Raw genomic sequence first — 15,510 nt, 5'->3', positions numbered from 1 at the left:
ACTCATCACTACTACCAACTATACCAGTTAACAAACTGTCAGTTACCCCCCACCAACCTGAATTTTGCAGCGTCAATACAATTGTTCCTATGGTGCTCCTCGATCCCACAATTTTCGCACCGCCCAGGTCTAGAGGTTGTGTCGGAAAATCACCTTTTTTCTGGGCAGGTAGTCCTTTTTGTGATCATGCCGCAACAAATGCTGGGAAACCATGTCCGTATGTCTCCTTTCGCTTTGCAGGCGGCGATAAACCACCCAACTTGTTGCCTAACACAGATACTGCACTGTTATCAACACCTTCAATACTGGAAAGTATAGCTAGAGCATCATAATTGCCTCAGTTCCTCTGCATGTCCATTTGATTCTCAAAAACTCCATTGTTGGTCAACACTTGAATATTCATGAAAACTCCATTCAGAAATCCAAAGGCAGAATATCAGAAATCCAAAGGCAGAATATATGTGTTATGTTCGATATTCATGAAAATAGCACACAGGATTAACACTTGGATAAATCTCCAAGGGCCAAGCGGAGGGTACTACCACTCATCTTTTGATGGATTGATCTACTGTCCTTTTCACCAAAAGAAAGCAAAAAATGTAAAAAAAAAACTTGCGAGGAAGTCTTGCAACATCAAGTCCAGGATAAAAAAACATTTTCATAAAGGCACAAGACATACAACTTTAAGTAGGAAATTAATTAGGGTGGGCATAACACATCAAACTAACCTACACATGACGTTTGTTTGTACACTTTTGCTTCGGTAGACCCCCTCCAACACAAGCACGGCCAAGATTGTCCGATACCCCTTCATAACGAAGGGCATGATGGGCGTAATTTGAAAAAGAGACCGCCCGCCCACTCGCCCGCCCGGAGTGTGTACATATACGAATACATATTGTTTTTTTTTGTCCGGTCGTCCCGCCCGCCCGCTCGAAAAAACTTATCAGTCCAACCATCGTCCTGTCGCCTCCTCCCCCGACCTCCCCCGTCAATCACGTCGCCCGAGGAGCCAACGCGGCTGCCCGCATGCACTCCCATCGCGTGCTGCCCCGCCGCCCTCGTCCCGTCCCGAGGCGGCATTAATGGCGATTGAAGTCGGCCGCCCACCTCCCGTCGCCCCCGAACGGCTATATCAAGCCTTGGGCCTCCTCCGATGGCCTCACACTAGACCCCCCCCCCCCCCGATGACCCGACAATGGCGTTTTACCGCGGCAGCGCCGGCGGCGACGACGACGATGTCCCCGGCGCCTGGCCGACCAACATCGGCGCACCGGAGGCGGCGGAGATCCACCACTACTGCCTCTCTGTGCCGCCGGGCTGTCGTCAACTGGAAGATCGACAAGGAGGCTTCGCGACGTGATACGTCCATTTTGCATTATGCTTTTATATTGATATTTATTGCATTATGGGTTGTTATTACATATCATGGTACAATAATTATGCCTTTTCTCTTTTATTTTACAATGTTTACATGAAGAGAGAGAATGCCGGCAGCTAGAAAAAGGAGAAAATCTAAGAGACCTATTCCGCACAACTCCAGAAGTCCTGAAATTTTATGAAGAATTATTTTGGAATATATAAAAAATATTGGGCGAAGAAATACCAGAGGGGGACCCACCAGGTGGCCACAAGCCAGAGGGGGCCACCTGGCAGGTCTCCGGTGCCCATCTTCTGCTATATGGAGGGTTTTGACCTGAAAAAAATCATAAGGAAGCTTTCGGGACGAAGCGCCGCCGCCATCTCGAGGCGGAACCTGGGCAGAAGCAATCTAGGGCTCCGGCGAAGCTATTCTGTCGGGGAAACTTCCCTCACGGAGGGGAAAATCGAAGTCATCGTCATCACCAACGATCCTTTCATCGAGAGGGGGTCAATCTCCATCAACATCTTCACCAGCATCATCTCCTCTTGAACTCTAGTTCATCTCTTGTATCCTATCTTTGTCTCAAAACCTCATATTGGTATCTGTGGGTTGCTAGTAGTGTTGATTACTGCTTGTAGTTGATGCTAATTGGTTTATTTGGTAGAAGATCATATGTTTAGATCCTTAATGATATTTATTACCACTCTGATTATGGACATGAATATGCTTTGTGAGTAGTTATGTTTGTTCATGAGGATATGGTTTGTTTGATATTTTGATGAGATGTATGTTATCTTTGCTCTAGTGGTGTTATGTGAACGTCGACTACATGACACTTCACCATGATTTGGGTCTAGGGGAAGGCATTGGAAAGTAATAAGTAGATGATGGGTTGCTAGAGTGACATAAACTTAAACCCTAGTTTATGCGTTGCTTCGTAAGGGGCTGATTTGGATTCACATGTTTCATGCTATGGTTAAATTTATCTTAATTCTTTTTTCGTAGTTGTGGATGCTTGCGAGAGGGGTTAATCATAAGTGGGAGGCTTGTCCAAGTAAGGGTAGCACCCAAGTACCGGCTCACCCATATGTGTCCAGTCGTCGGCACATGCTGAGTGCTACCTCTGGGTTTTTCTATACATGTTATGTTTTCAGGTTCTAGATTTTTTTTGTTAGTATTTTTTGGGCTTTTCAGTTCACGCTTAGTTTTTTTGTGTATATTTTGGAGAGAAAAATCTGAAATTTGTTTCGCTTCAACAAGAAGAATAAATTTGCTTTTCGTATAGGCATAGATTTGCTTTCGTGGGAAGCACAACTCGGAAAGGAAAATAAATCATGATATATTTTTTTGCTTCCACGACAAGCACATAGTTGCTTCTCGTGCACACATAGATTTGCTTTGGCGAGAAGCACAACTCGAAAAAGGGAAAAAATTGAGAATTTTTTTGCATGATTTTTTTATTCCAGAAGTAGCATTGATTTATCTCTTGTAGAGGCACAGATTTGCTTCCACGAGAAGCAGAAATGAGCTTTTCGGAAATGGAAATGTATGTGACATTTCAAAAATGCTCACTCCTTTCAAAAAATTGTACGTCATATTTTTTAAATTGTTATGCAATGTAAGAAAAAAAGTTGCATAATTCAGAAAAAAGGTTCATAAGTTTTAAAAGATGTATATAAAATTGTAAAAAAAGTTCACAAGTTTAAAAAATATATTTGTGACATTTAAAAAAATGTTTATACAATGTAAAAAATGTTCGCATGGATAATTTGTTTTGTATAATTAAAAAAATTCATGTATATTTGAAAAATGTTTAATGCATATTCGAAATAATGTTCAAAGATATGTATTTGATTTCTTTCAAAAACATGGATGATGTGTATGAAAAATTTTAAACATGTATAAATTTATTTTTATGATGCACACAAAAGATATACATGTGTATAAAAAATTAAACATTGCATCATGTATTTAGAAAAAGGTTAATTATGTATTTGGAAAATGTTAAACACTTAAAACAATTATCTAATTGATACAGAAAATGCATAATGTGTATGAAAAGCATAGGCATGTGATGAAAAAACGATATGGAAAATATCTGAAAAAACTGGAGAAAATTGAAGAAAGATATAAAGAAGATCACAGAAACTTGATAAAACTCAGAAGAAAAACCAATGAAAATACAGAAATCTTAAAAGGAAAAAAGTAGAGAAAAAAATCCTAGACGCAGTTACAGTACTAGCCGGACCCTGCTAACCTGGCGCATGAGGTGAGCCGAAGTTAAGTCTCACGTCAAGCAAGCAAGAATGCTATATCTCGCCTAGAGAAAGATTAGCATCCGTCGTCTCGCCTGAAGGGCTCGTCCGTATGGCGTGGCCCAATAGCGATGATGCTCGATGGCTAGTTCAGTTTTTTTTTTGAAACTTCGGCCTCTTTATTAGATCAAATAACCGTTACATCGCCCACCAGCCACTTTACAATAGATACCGGTGGTTCCTCGACCCACAACGAGGGTGGGTTTGAGACCGCCAGCCTAGCTAGCTCATGAGAAACACAGTTTGCCTCCCTAGGGCAATGGGCGAAAGACACCGAAGTATAACCTACTATCAAAGCATTACAATCTGCATAAATTGCCGCCACTCCTGTCGCTGTGAATCCGCCCGAGTTCATCGTGTTGATTACTTCCAAACAGTCCGCCTCCACCACCATCTTGGTCACGCCCACCTGTTGCGCCAGTAGGAGCCCATGTCTCAAGGCATATGCTTCTGCTGTTGCCGCGTCCGCCGCATGCTCCAGTGTTTCATTCGACGCAGCTATGAATCCCCCTCTGTCATCCCTCAGCACTGCCCCGACTGCTCCACTGTGGGTTTCTACATGGAATGCTGCATCGACGTTAAGCTTGACGCAGCCCTCCATGGGCTTCTTCCATCCCTCCTTCTTCCTCCCCGTGCTCTTCTTCCTTGCATGCATGTAATTTGCAGCTAGGGCTGCTATTGACAACACCGACCGAACCGGTGTCTGAACTTCTTCTCCATGGACTCGTTGCCTTCTCTCCCACCATACATACCATATCCCGACGAGGATTAATGTCTGTGCGTTCTCCTCTGGAAGGAGGCTCCCTCTCGTCGGCATGCATAGGATATGGTCCAGAACTGAAGAACCAGCTCTGTCCACACTACACGCCTCCTCCACTAATCCCTCAAGCTGTAGACACCTACATATTTCTGCCGCCCTTGTGCAAGTAAAGAGCACATGCTTGATATCCTCACATCCGCCTGCACACATTGGACAGTTCCTGGGCATAGCAATATGTCGATTTGCCAGGACTCCGAAACATGGTATGAACCCATGCAACATTTTCCACGCGTGTATCTTGATCTTGCCCGGCAATGAGGACTCCCAAAGCTTCGCCCAAACTGGATAACGCTGTGATTGCTGTCCTTCCGTTCTCATAAACCATCGTCCAAACTGATGATCCCACTCCGCATGATACGCCGACCGGACTGTGAACATGTTGTTCTTAGTAAATCTCCATGCCACAAAATCCTCCATCATACCCTGCGGCGCGAGCGGAATCGCTAGGATTCTCTCTGCATCAACCTGCCAAAACGTATCCATAACAAGTTCTTGATCCCACACACCTGTCACCGGATCAATCAGATCAGACACCTTTGACAACAGGTTTGCTCCTCTCGAGGTAACTACACGTCCATCTGCACTCTTAGCAATCCACGGGTCAGACCAAATATTAACCTGAGAACCATCTCCGATCCTCCAAATGGCTCCTCTTTTGAAGGTGTTAATCCCTGCACAAATGCTCTGCCACGTGTAAGAACACCCACTCTTCATCTTTGCCTCCAAAAGTTTTCCGTCCGGGCAATACTTCGCTCTTAATACTTGTGTGCACAGCGACTCCGGGTTTTCCAACAGTCTCCATACCTGCTTGGCTAGCAAGGCAAGGTTGAAACTATGTAGATCCCTAAACCCCAGCCCCCCTTTGCTCTTCGGTATGCAGATTTTCCACCAAGCCGCCCAGTGAATTCTCTTGTGGTTGTCATCATCACCCCACCAATACCTTGATATGGCATCCGTCATCCCTTTGCAATTTTTTTTCGGGATATTAAACACCGACATCGCGAATACTGGCATGGCTTGGGCAACAGCCTTAATGAGAATATCCTTCCCTCCCGTGGAAAGTAGCTTCTCCTTCCATCCATTCACCAACTGGTTGATCCGTTCAATTAGATATTCAAAAGCTTCACACCTATCCACACCCACCATAGCTGGTAATCCCAAATACCTGTCATTCATGGCTTCCGAAAAAATACGCAGGTTCTAACATATCACCGCCTTCTCTTCCGCTGGCGTGTTCGAGCTAAAGAACACACCGGACTTAGCATCACTAACCAGCTGCCCTGAGCTCTCACAGTATGCATCCAAAATCTCCCTCAAACATGCTGCATTAGCTGCGTCCGCTCTCATCAGAATTAGGGAGTCGTCCGCGAAGAGTAAGTGTGAGACTTGCGGTGCATCTCTACAGACTCGCACCCCCACAAGATTACCGTTGTTCTCTTCCCTTTGCAGCATATTCGACAAATCCTCCGCACACAATAGAAATAGGTAAGGAGATAGAGGATCCCCTTGCCTTAATCCTCTCGAAGGGGTAAACACCCCCGTACTGGACCCGTTAAAGCACACGTTATATGACACTGTTGAAACACATGCCATAATCAACGATACCCACTTATTATCAAAGCCCAGCCTCTCCATCATTCTCTTCAAGAAACACCATTCCACTCGGTCGTATGCCTTATGCATATCTAACTTCACCGCACAGAGCCCTGTCTTCCCTTGTTTCCTCTTAATGGAATGCATGCATTCATACGCAATAAGTATATTGTCCGTGATCAATCTCCCGGGAACAAATGCGCTTTGCGTCGGGCTAATGATCTCCGACAGGATTCCTTTCAACCGATTAGCCAACATCTTCGAGATGATCTTGTAGGCCACATTACACAGACTAATCGGTCTAAATTGCGTGATGTTGGTTGGTGTTGTTGGAAATATGCCCTAGAGGCAATAATAAAAGCATTATTATTATATTTCCTTGTTCATGATAATTGTCTTTATTCATGCTATAATTGTATTATCCGGAAATCGTAATACATGTGTGAATAATAGACACCAACATGTCTCTAGTAAGCCTCTAGTTGACTAGCTCGTTGATCAACAGATAGTCATGGTTTCCTGACTATGGACATTGGATGTCATTGATAACGAGATCACATCATTAGGAGAATGATGTGATGGACAAGACCCAATCCTAAACATAGCACAAGATCGTATAGTTCGTTTGCTAGAGTTTTCCAATGTCAAGTGTCTTTTCCTTAGACCATGAGATCGTGTAACTCCCGAATACCGTAGGAGTGCTTTGGGTGTACCAAACGTCACAACGTAACTGGGTGACTATAAAGGTATACTACGGGTATCTCCGAAAGTGTCTATTGGGTTGACACGGATCAAGACTGGGATTTGTCACTCCGTATGACGAAGAGGTATCACTGGGCCCACTCGGTAATGCATCATCATAATGAGCTCAAAGTGACCAAGTGTCTGGTCACGGGATCATGCATTATGGTACGAGTAAAGTGACTTGCCGGTAATGAGATTGAACGAGGTATTGGGATACCGACGATCGAATCTCGGGCAAGTAACATACCGATTGACAAAGGGAATTGTATACGGGGTTGCTTGAATCCTCGACATCGTGGTTCATCCGATGAGATCATCGAGGAGCATGTGGGAGCCAACATGGGTATCCAGATCCCGCTGTTGGTTATTGACCGAAGAGCGATCTCGGTCATGTCTACATGTCTCCCGAACCCGTAGGGTCTACACACTTAAGGTTCGGTGACGCTAGGGTTGTAGGGATATGTATATGCAGTAACCTGAATGTTGTTCGGAGTCCCGGATGAGATACCGGATGTCACGAGGAGTTCCGGAATGGTCCGGAGGTAAAGAATTATATATAGGAAGTGCTATTTCCGGCATCGGGACAAGTTTCGGGGTCACCGGTATTGTACCGGGACCACCGGAAGGGTCCCGGGGGTCCACCGGGTGGGGCCACCTGCCCCGGGGGGCCACAAGGGCTGTAGGGGGTGCGCCTTGGCCTATATGGGCCAAGGGCACCAGCCCCAAGAGGCCCATGCGCCTAGGGTTCAAGGAAGGGAAGAGTCCCAAAAGGGGAAGGCACCTCCTAGGTGCCTTGGGGAGGAGGGATTCCTTCCTTGGCCGCACCCCCCTAGGAGATTGGACTCCTAGGGCCGGCGCCCCCCCTTGGACTCCCTATATATAGTGGGGAAGGAGGGCCTCTCAATCCACGCCTTTGGTGCCTCCCTCTCCCTCTCCAACACCTCCTCCTCCTCCATAGAGCTTGGCGAAGCCCTGCCGGAGTACTGCAGCTCCATCACCACCACGCCGTCGTGCTGCTGTTGGAGCCATCTTCCTCAACCTCTCCCTTCCCCTTGATGGATCAAGAAGAAGGAGACGTTACGCTGACCGTACGTGTGTTGAACGCGGAGGTGCCGTCCGTTCGGCGCTAGGATCTCCGGTGATTTGGATCACGTCGAGTACGCCTTCCTCATCCCCGTTCTTTGAACGCTTCCGCGCGTGATCTACAAAGGTATGTAGATGCAATCCGATCACTCGTTGCTAGATGAACTCCTAGATGGATCTTGGTGAAACCGTAGGAAAATTTTTGTTTTCTGCAACGTTCCCCAACAGTGGCATCATGAGCTAGGTCTATGCGTAGTTCTCTTGCACGAGTAGAACACAATTTGTTGTGGACGTTGATGTTGTCAACTTTCTTGCCGCTACTAGTCTTATCTTGCTTCAACGGTATTATGGGATGAAGCGGCCCGGACCAACCTTACACGTACGCTTACGTGAGACCGGTTCCACCGACTAACATGCACAAGTTGCATAAGGTGGCTAGCGGGTGTCTGTCTCTCCCACTTTAGTTGGAGCGGATTCGATGAAAAGGGTCCTTATGAAGGGTAAATAGAAGTTGACAAATCACGTTGTGGCTTTCACGTAGGTAAGAAAACGTTCTTGCTAGAACCCTACTTCAGCCACGTAAAACTTGCAACAACAATTAGAGGACGTCTAACTTGTTTTTGCAGCAAGTGCTTTGTGATATGATATGGCCAAAGTTGTGATGAATGATGAATGATATATATGTGATGTATGAGATGTTCATGCTATTGTAATAGGAATCACGACTTGCATGTCGATGAGTATGACAACCGGCAGGAGCCATAGGAGTTGTCTTTATTTTTTGTATGACCTGCGTGTCATTGAGAAACGCCATGTAAATTACTTTACTTTATTGCTAAACGCGTTAGCCATAGTAGTAGAAGTAATAGTTGGCGAGCAACTTCATGGAGACACGATGATGGAGATCATGATGATGGAGATCATGGTGTCATGCCGGTGACAAGATGATCATGGAGCCCCAAGATGGAGATCAAAGGAGCTATGTGATATTGGCCATATCATGTCACTATTATTATTTGATTGCATGTGATGTTTAATCATGTTTTTGCATCTTGTTTGCTTAGAACAACGGTAGTAAATAAGATGATCCCTCATAATAATTTCAAGAAAGTGTTCCCCCTAACTGTGCACCGTTGCGACAGTTCGTTGTTTCGAAGCACCACGTGATGATCGGGTGTTAGATTCTAACGTTCACATACAACGGGTGTAAGACAGATTTACACGTGCAAACACTTAGGTTGACTTGACGAGCCTAGCATGTACAGACATGGCCTCGGAACACAGAAGACCGAAAGGTCGAGCATGAGTCGTATAGAAGATACGATCAACATGAAGATGTTCACCGATGTTGACTAGTCCGTCTCACGTGATGATCGGACACGGCCTAGTTAACTCGGATCATGTTATACTTAGATTACAGGAGGGATGTCTATCTAAGCGGGAGTTCATTGAATAATTTGATTAGATGAACTTAATTATCATGAACTTAGTCTAAAATTTTTACAATATGTCTTGTAGATCAAATGGCCAACGTAGTCCTCAACTTCAACACGTTCCTAGAGAAAACCAAGCTGAAAGACGATGGCAGCAACTACACGGACTGGGTCCGGAACCTGAGGATCATCCTCATAGCTGCCAAGAAAGATTATGTCCTACAAGCACCGCTAGGTGACACACCTATTCTCCCTGCAGAACAAGACGTTATGAACGCTTGGCAGGCACGTACCGATGACTACTCCCTCGTTCAGTGCGGCATGCTTTACAGTTTAGAGCCGGGGCTCCAAAAGCGTTTTAAGAGACACGGAGCATATGAGATGTTCGAAGAGCTGAAAATGGTTTTCCAAGCTCATGCCCGGGTCGAGAGATATCAAGTCTCCGACAAGTTCTTCAGCTGTAAGATGGAGGAGAACAGTTCTGTCAGTGAGCACATACTCACTATGTCTGGGTTGCATAACCGCTTGACTCAGCTGGGAGTTAATCTCCCGGATGACGCGGTCATTGACATAATCCTTCAGTCGCTTCCACCGAGCTACAAGAGCTTTGTGATGAACTTCAATATGCAGGGGATGGAAAAGACCATTCCTGAAGTATTTGCAATGCTGAAATCAGCAGAGGTAGAAGTCAAAAAGGAATATCAAGTGTTGATGGTGAATAAAACCACTAAGTTCAAGAAGGGCAAGGGTAAGAAAGCCTTCAAGAAGGACGGCAAGGGAGTTGCCGCGCCCGGCAAGCAAGCTGCCGGGAAGAAGCCAAAGAATGGACCCAAGCCCGAGACTGAGTGCTTTTATTGCAAGAAGAGTGGTCACTGGAAGCGGAACTGCCCCAAATACTTAGCGGACAAGAAGGCCGGCAAAACGAAAGGTATATGTGATATACATGTAATTGATGTGTACCTTACCAGTACTCGTAGTAGCTCCTGGGTATTTGATACCGGTGCAGTTGCTCACATTTGTAACTCAAAACAGGAGCTGCGGAATAAGCGGAGACTGGCGAAGGACGAGGTGACGATGCGCGTCGGGAATGGTTCCAAGGTCAATGTGATCGCCGTCAGCACGCTACCTCTACATTTACCTTCGAGATTAGTTTTAAACCTTAATAATTGTTATTTAGTGCCAGCTTTGAGCATGAACATTGTATCAGGATCTTGTTTAATTCGAGATGGCTACTCATTTAAATCCGAGAATAATGGTTGTTCTATTTATATGAGAGATATGTTTTATGGTCATGCTCCGATGGTGAATGGTTTATTCTTAATGAATCTCGAGCGTAATGCTACACATGTTCATAGTGTGAGTACCAAAAGATGTAAGATTGATAATGATAGTCCCACATACTTGTGGCACTGCCGCCTTGGTCACATAGGTGTCAAACGCATGAAGAAGCTCCATGCTGATGGACTTTTAGAGTCTCTTGATTACGAATCATTTGACACGTGCGAACCATGCCTCATGGGTAAAATGACCAAGACTCCGTTCTCAGGAACAATGGAGCGAGCAACCAACTTATTGGAAATCATACATACTGATGTGTGCGGTCCAATGAGTGTTGTGGCTCGCGGTGGCTATCGTTATGTTCTCACCCTCACTGATGACTTGAGTAGATATGGGTATGTCTACTTAATGAAACACAAGTCTGAGACCTTTGAAAAGTTCAAGGAATTTCAGAGTGAGGTTGAGAATCAACGTGACAGGAAAATCAAGTTCCTGCGATCAGATCGTGGAGGAGAATACTTGAGTCACGAGTTTGGCACACACTTAAGAAAATGTGGAATAGTTTCACACCTCACGCCGCCTGGAACACCTCAGCGTAATGGTGTGTCCGAACGTCGTAATCGCACTCTATTCAATATGGTGCGATCTATGATGTCTCTTGCCGATTTACCGCTATCTTTTTGGGGGTATGCTTTAGAGACTGCCGCATTCACTTTAAATAGGGATCCGTCGAAATCCGTTGAGACGACACCGTATGAATTATGGTTTGGGAAGAAACCTAAGCTGTCGTTTCTAAAAGTTTGGGGATGCGATGCTTATGTCAAGAAACTTCAACCTGAAAAGCTCGAACCCAAATCGGAAAAATGCGTCTACATAGGATACCCTAAAGAAACTATTGGGTATACCTTCTACCTCAGATCCGAAGGCAAGATCTTTGTTGCCAATAATGGGTCCTTTCTAGAGAAAGAGTTTCTCTCGAAAGAAGTAAGTGGGAGGAAAGTAGACCTTGATGAAGTATTACCTCTTGAACCGGAAAATGGCGCAACTCAAGAAAATGTTTCTGAGGTGCCTGCACCGACAAGAGAGGAAGTTAACGATGAAGATCAAGATACTTCTGATCAAGCTCCTACTGAAATTCGAAGGTCCACGAGGACACGTTCTGCACCAGAGTGGTACGGCAACCCTGTCTTGGAAATCATGTTGTTAGACAACGGTGAACCTTCGAACTATGAAGAAGCGATGGCGGGCCCGGATTCCGACAAATGGCTAGAAGCCATGAAATCCGAGATAGGATCCATGTATGAAAACGAAGTATGGACTTTGACTGACTTGCCCGTTGAGCGGCGAGCCATAGAAAATAAATGGATCTTTAAGAAGAAGACAGATGTGGATGGTAATGTGACCATCTATAAAGCTCGGCTTGTCGCTAAGGGTTATCGACAAGTTCAAGGGGTTGACTACGATGAGACTTTCTCACCGGTAGCGAAGCTAAAGTCCGTCCGAATCATGTTAGCAATTGCCGCATTCTATGATTATGAAATATGGCAAATGGACGTCAAAACGGCATTCCTTAATGGTTTCCTTAAGGAAGAATTGTATATGATGCAGCCGGAAGGTTTTGTCGATCCTAAGTATGCTGACAAGGTGTGCAAGCTCCAACGCTCGATTTATGGGCTGGTGCAAGCATCTCGGAGTTGGAACATTCGCTTTGATGAGATGATCAAAGCGTTTGGGTTTACGCAGACTTATGGAGAAGCCTGTGTTTACAAGAAAGTGAGTGGGAGCTCTGTAGCATTTCTCATATTATATGTAGATGACATACTTTCGATGGGAAATGATATAGAACTCTTGGATAGCATTAAGGCCTACTTGAATAAGAGTTTTTCAATGAAGGACCTTGGAGAAGCTGCTTATATATTAGGCATCAAGATCTACAGAGATAGATCAAGACGCCTCATAGGTCTTTCAGTGAAGAAGTTCAATATGGATCAGTCTAAGAAGGGGTTCTTGCCTGTGTTGCAAGGTGTGAAATTGAGCTCAGCTCAATGTCCAACCACGGCAGAAGATATAGAAGAGATGAGTGTCATCCCCTATGCCTCAGCCATAGGTTCTATTATGTATGCCATGCTGTGTACCAGACCTGATGTAAACCTTGCCGTAAGTTTGGTAGGAAGATACCAAAGTAATCCCGGCAAGGAACACTGGACAGCGGTCAAGAATATCCTGAAGTACCTGAAAAGGACTAAGGAAATGTTTCTCGTTTATGGAGGTGACGAAGAGCTCGTCGTAAAGGGTTACGTCGACGCTAGCTTCGACACAGATCTGGATGACTCAAAGGCACAAACCGGATACGTGTATATTTTGAATGGTGGGGCAGTAAGCTGGTGCATTTGCAAGCAGAGCGTCGTGGCGGGATCTACATGTGAAGCGGAGTACATGGCAGCCTCGGAGGCAGCGCATGAAGCAATTAGGGTGAAGGAGTTCATCACTGACCTAGGAGTCATACCCAATGCGTCGGGCCGACCAAGCTCTTCTGTGACAACACTGGAGCTATTGCACTTGCCAAGGAGCCCAGGTTTCACAAGAAGACAAGGCACATCAAGCGTCGCTTCAACTCCATTCGTGAAAATGTTCAAGATGGAGACATAGATATTTGTAAAGTACATACGGACCTGAATGTAGCGGATCCGTTGACTAAACCTCTCCCTAGAGCAAAACATGATCAACACCAGAATTCCATGGGTGTTCGATTCATCACAATGTAACTAGATTATTGACTCTAGTGCAAGTGGGAGACTGTTGGAAATATGCCCTAGAGGCAATAATAAAAACATTATTATTATATTTCCTTGTTCATGATAATTGTCTTTATTCATGCTATAATTGTATTATCCGGAAATCATAATACATGTGTGAATAACAGACACCAACATGTCCCTAGTAAGCCTCTAGTTGACTAGCTCGTTGATCAAACAGATAGTCATGGTTTCCTGACTATGGACATTGGATGTCATTGATAACGAGATCACATCATTAGGAGAATGATGTGATGCACAAGACCCAATCCTAAACATAGCACAAGATCGTATAGTTCGTTTGCTACAGTTTTCCAATGTCAAAGTATCTTTTCCTTAGACCATGAGATCGTGTAACTCCCGGATACCGTAGGAGTGCTTTGGGTATACCAAACGTCACAACGTAACTGGGTGACTATAAAGGTAGACTACGGGTATCTCCGAAAGTGTCTGTTGGGTTGACATGGATCAAGACTGGGATTTGTCACTCCGTATGACGAAGAGGTATCACTGGGCCCACTCGGTAATGCATCATCATAATGAGCTCAAAGTGACCAAGTGTCTGGTCACGGGATCATGCATTACGGTACGAGTAAAGTGACTTGCCGGTAACGAGATTGAATGAGGTATTGGGATACCGACGATCGAATCTCGGGCAAGTAACATATCGATTGACAAAGGGAATTGCGTACGGGGTTGATTGAATCCTCGACATCGTGGTTCATCCGATGAGATCATCGTGGAGCATGTGGGAGCCAACATGGGTATCCAGATCCCGTTGTTGGTTATTGACTGGAGAGTCGTCTCGGTCATGTCTGCTTGTCTCCCGAACCCGTAGGGTCTACACACTTAAGGTTCAGTGACGCTAGGGTTGTGAAGATATGTATATGCAGAAACCTGAATGTTGTTCGGAGTCCCAGATGAGATCCCGGACGTCACGAGGAGTTCCGGAATGGTCCGGAGGTAAAGAATTATATATAGGAAGTGCTGTTTCGGGCATCGGGACAAGTTTCGGGGTTATCGGTATTGTACCGGGACCACCGGAAGGGTCCCGGGGGTCCACCGGGTGGGGCCACCTATCCCGGAGGGCCCCATGGGCTGAAATAGGAGGGAACCCAGCCCATAGTGGGCTGGGGCGCCAGCCCCTATAGGCCCATGCGCCTAGGGTTTCCACCATGGAAGAGTCCATGTGGTGGAAGGCACCCCTAGGTGCCTTGGGGGGGAGGGAAACCTCCCCTTGGCCGCCGCCCCCCCTAGTAGATCTCATCTACTAGGGCCGGCGCCCTCCCCATGGCACCCCTATATATAGTGGGGGGGAGAGGAGGGATTTCACACCAGCCCCGGGCGCCTCCATCTCCCCCCGTTACGTCTCTCCCTCGTAGTCTTGGCGAAGCCCTGCTTCTGTGACGCCCTGCATCCACCACCACGCCGTCGTGCTGCTGGATCTTCATCAACCTCTCCTCCCCCCTTGCTGGATCAAGAAGGAGGAGACGTCTCCCGTCCCGTACGTGTGTTGAACGCGGAGGTGCCGTCCGTTCGGCGCTGGTCATCGGTGATTTGGATCACGTCGAGTACGACTACATCATCACCGTTCTTTTGAACGCTTCCGTGCGCCATCTACAAAGGTATGTAGATGCATCCAATGACTCGTTGCTAGATGAACTCCTAGATGATCTTGGTGAAACGAATAGGAAATTTTTTGTTTTCTGCAACGTTCCCCAACAGTGGTATCAGAGCTAGGTCTATGCGTAGTTCTTCTTGCGCGAGTAGAACACAATTTGTTGTGGGCGTAGATTTGTCAACTTTCTTGCCGTTACTAGTCTTTTCTTGCTTCAGCAGTATTGTGGGATGAAGCGGCCCGGACCAACCTTACACGTACGCTTACGTGAGACCGGTTCCACCGACTAACATGCACCAGTTGCATAAGGTGGCTGGCGGGTGTCTGTCTCTCCCACTTTAGTTGGAGCGGATTCGATGAACAGGGTCCTTATGAAGGGTAAATAGAAGTTGACAAATCACGTTGTGGCTTTAACGTAGGTAAGAAGACGTTCTTGCTAGAACCCTAATTCAGCCACGTAAAACTTGC

The sequence above is a fragment of the Triticum urartu genome, chromosome 2, assembly GCF_003073215.2.
Source record: "Triticum urartu cultivar G1812 chromosome 2, Tu2.1, whole genome shotgun sequence".
NCBI lineage: Eukaryota > Viridiplantae > Streptophyta > Magnoliopsida > Poales > Poaceae > Triticum > Triticum urartu.
The sequence above is the reverse complement of the archived record's forward strand: the minus strand, read 5'-3'. Positions refer to the sequence as shown.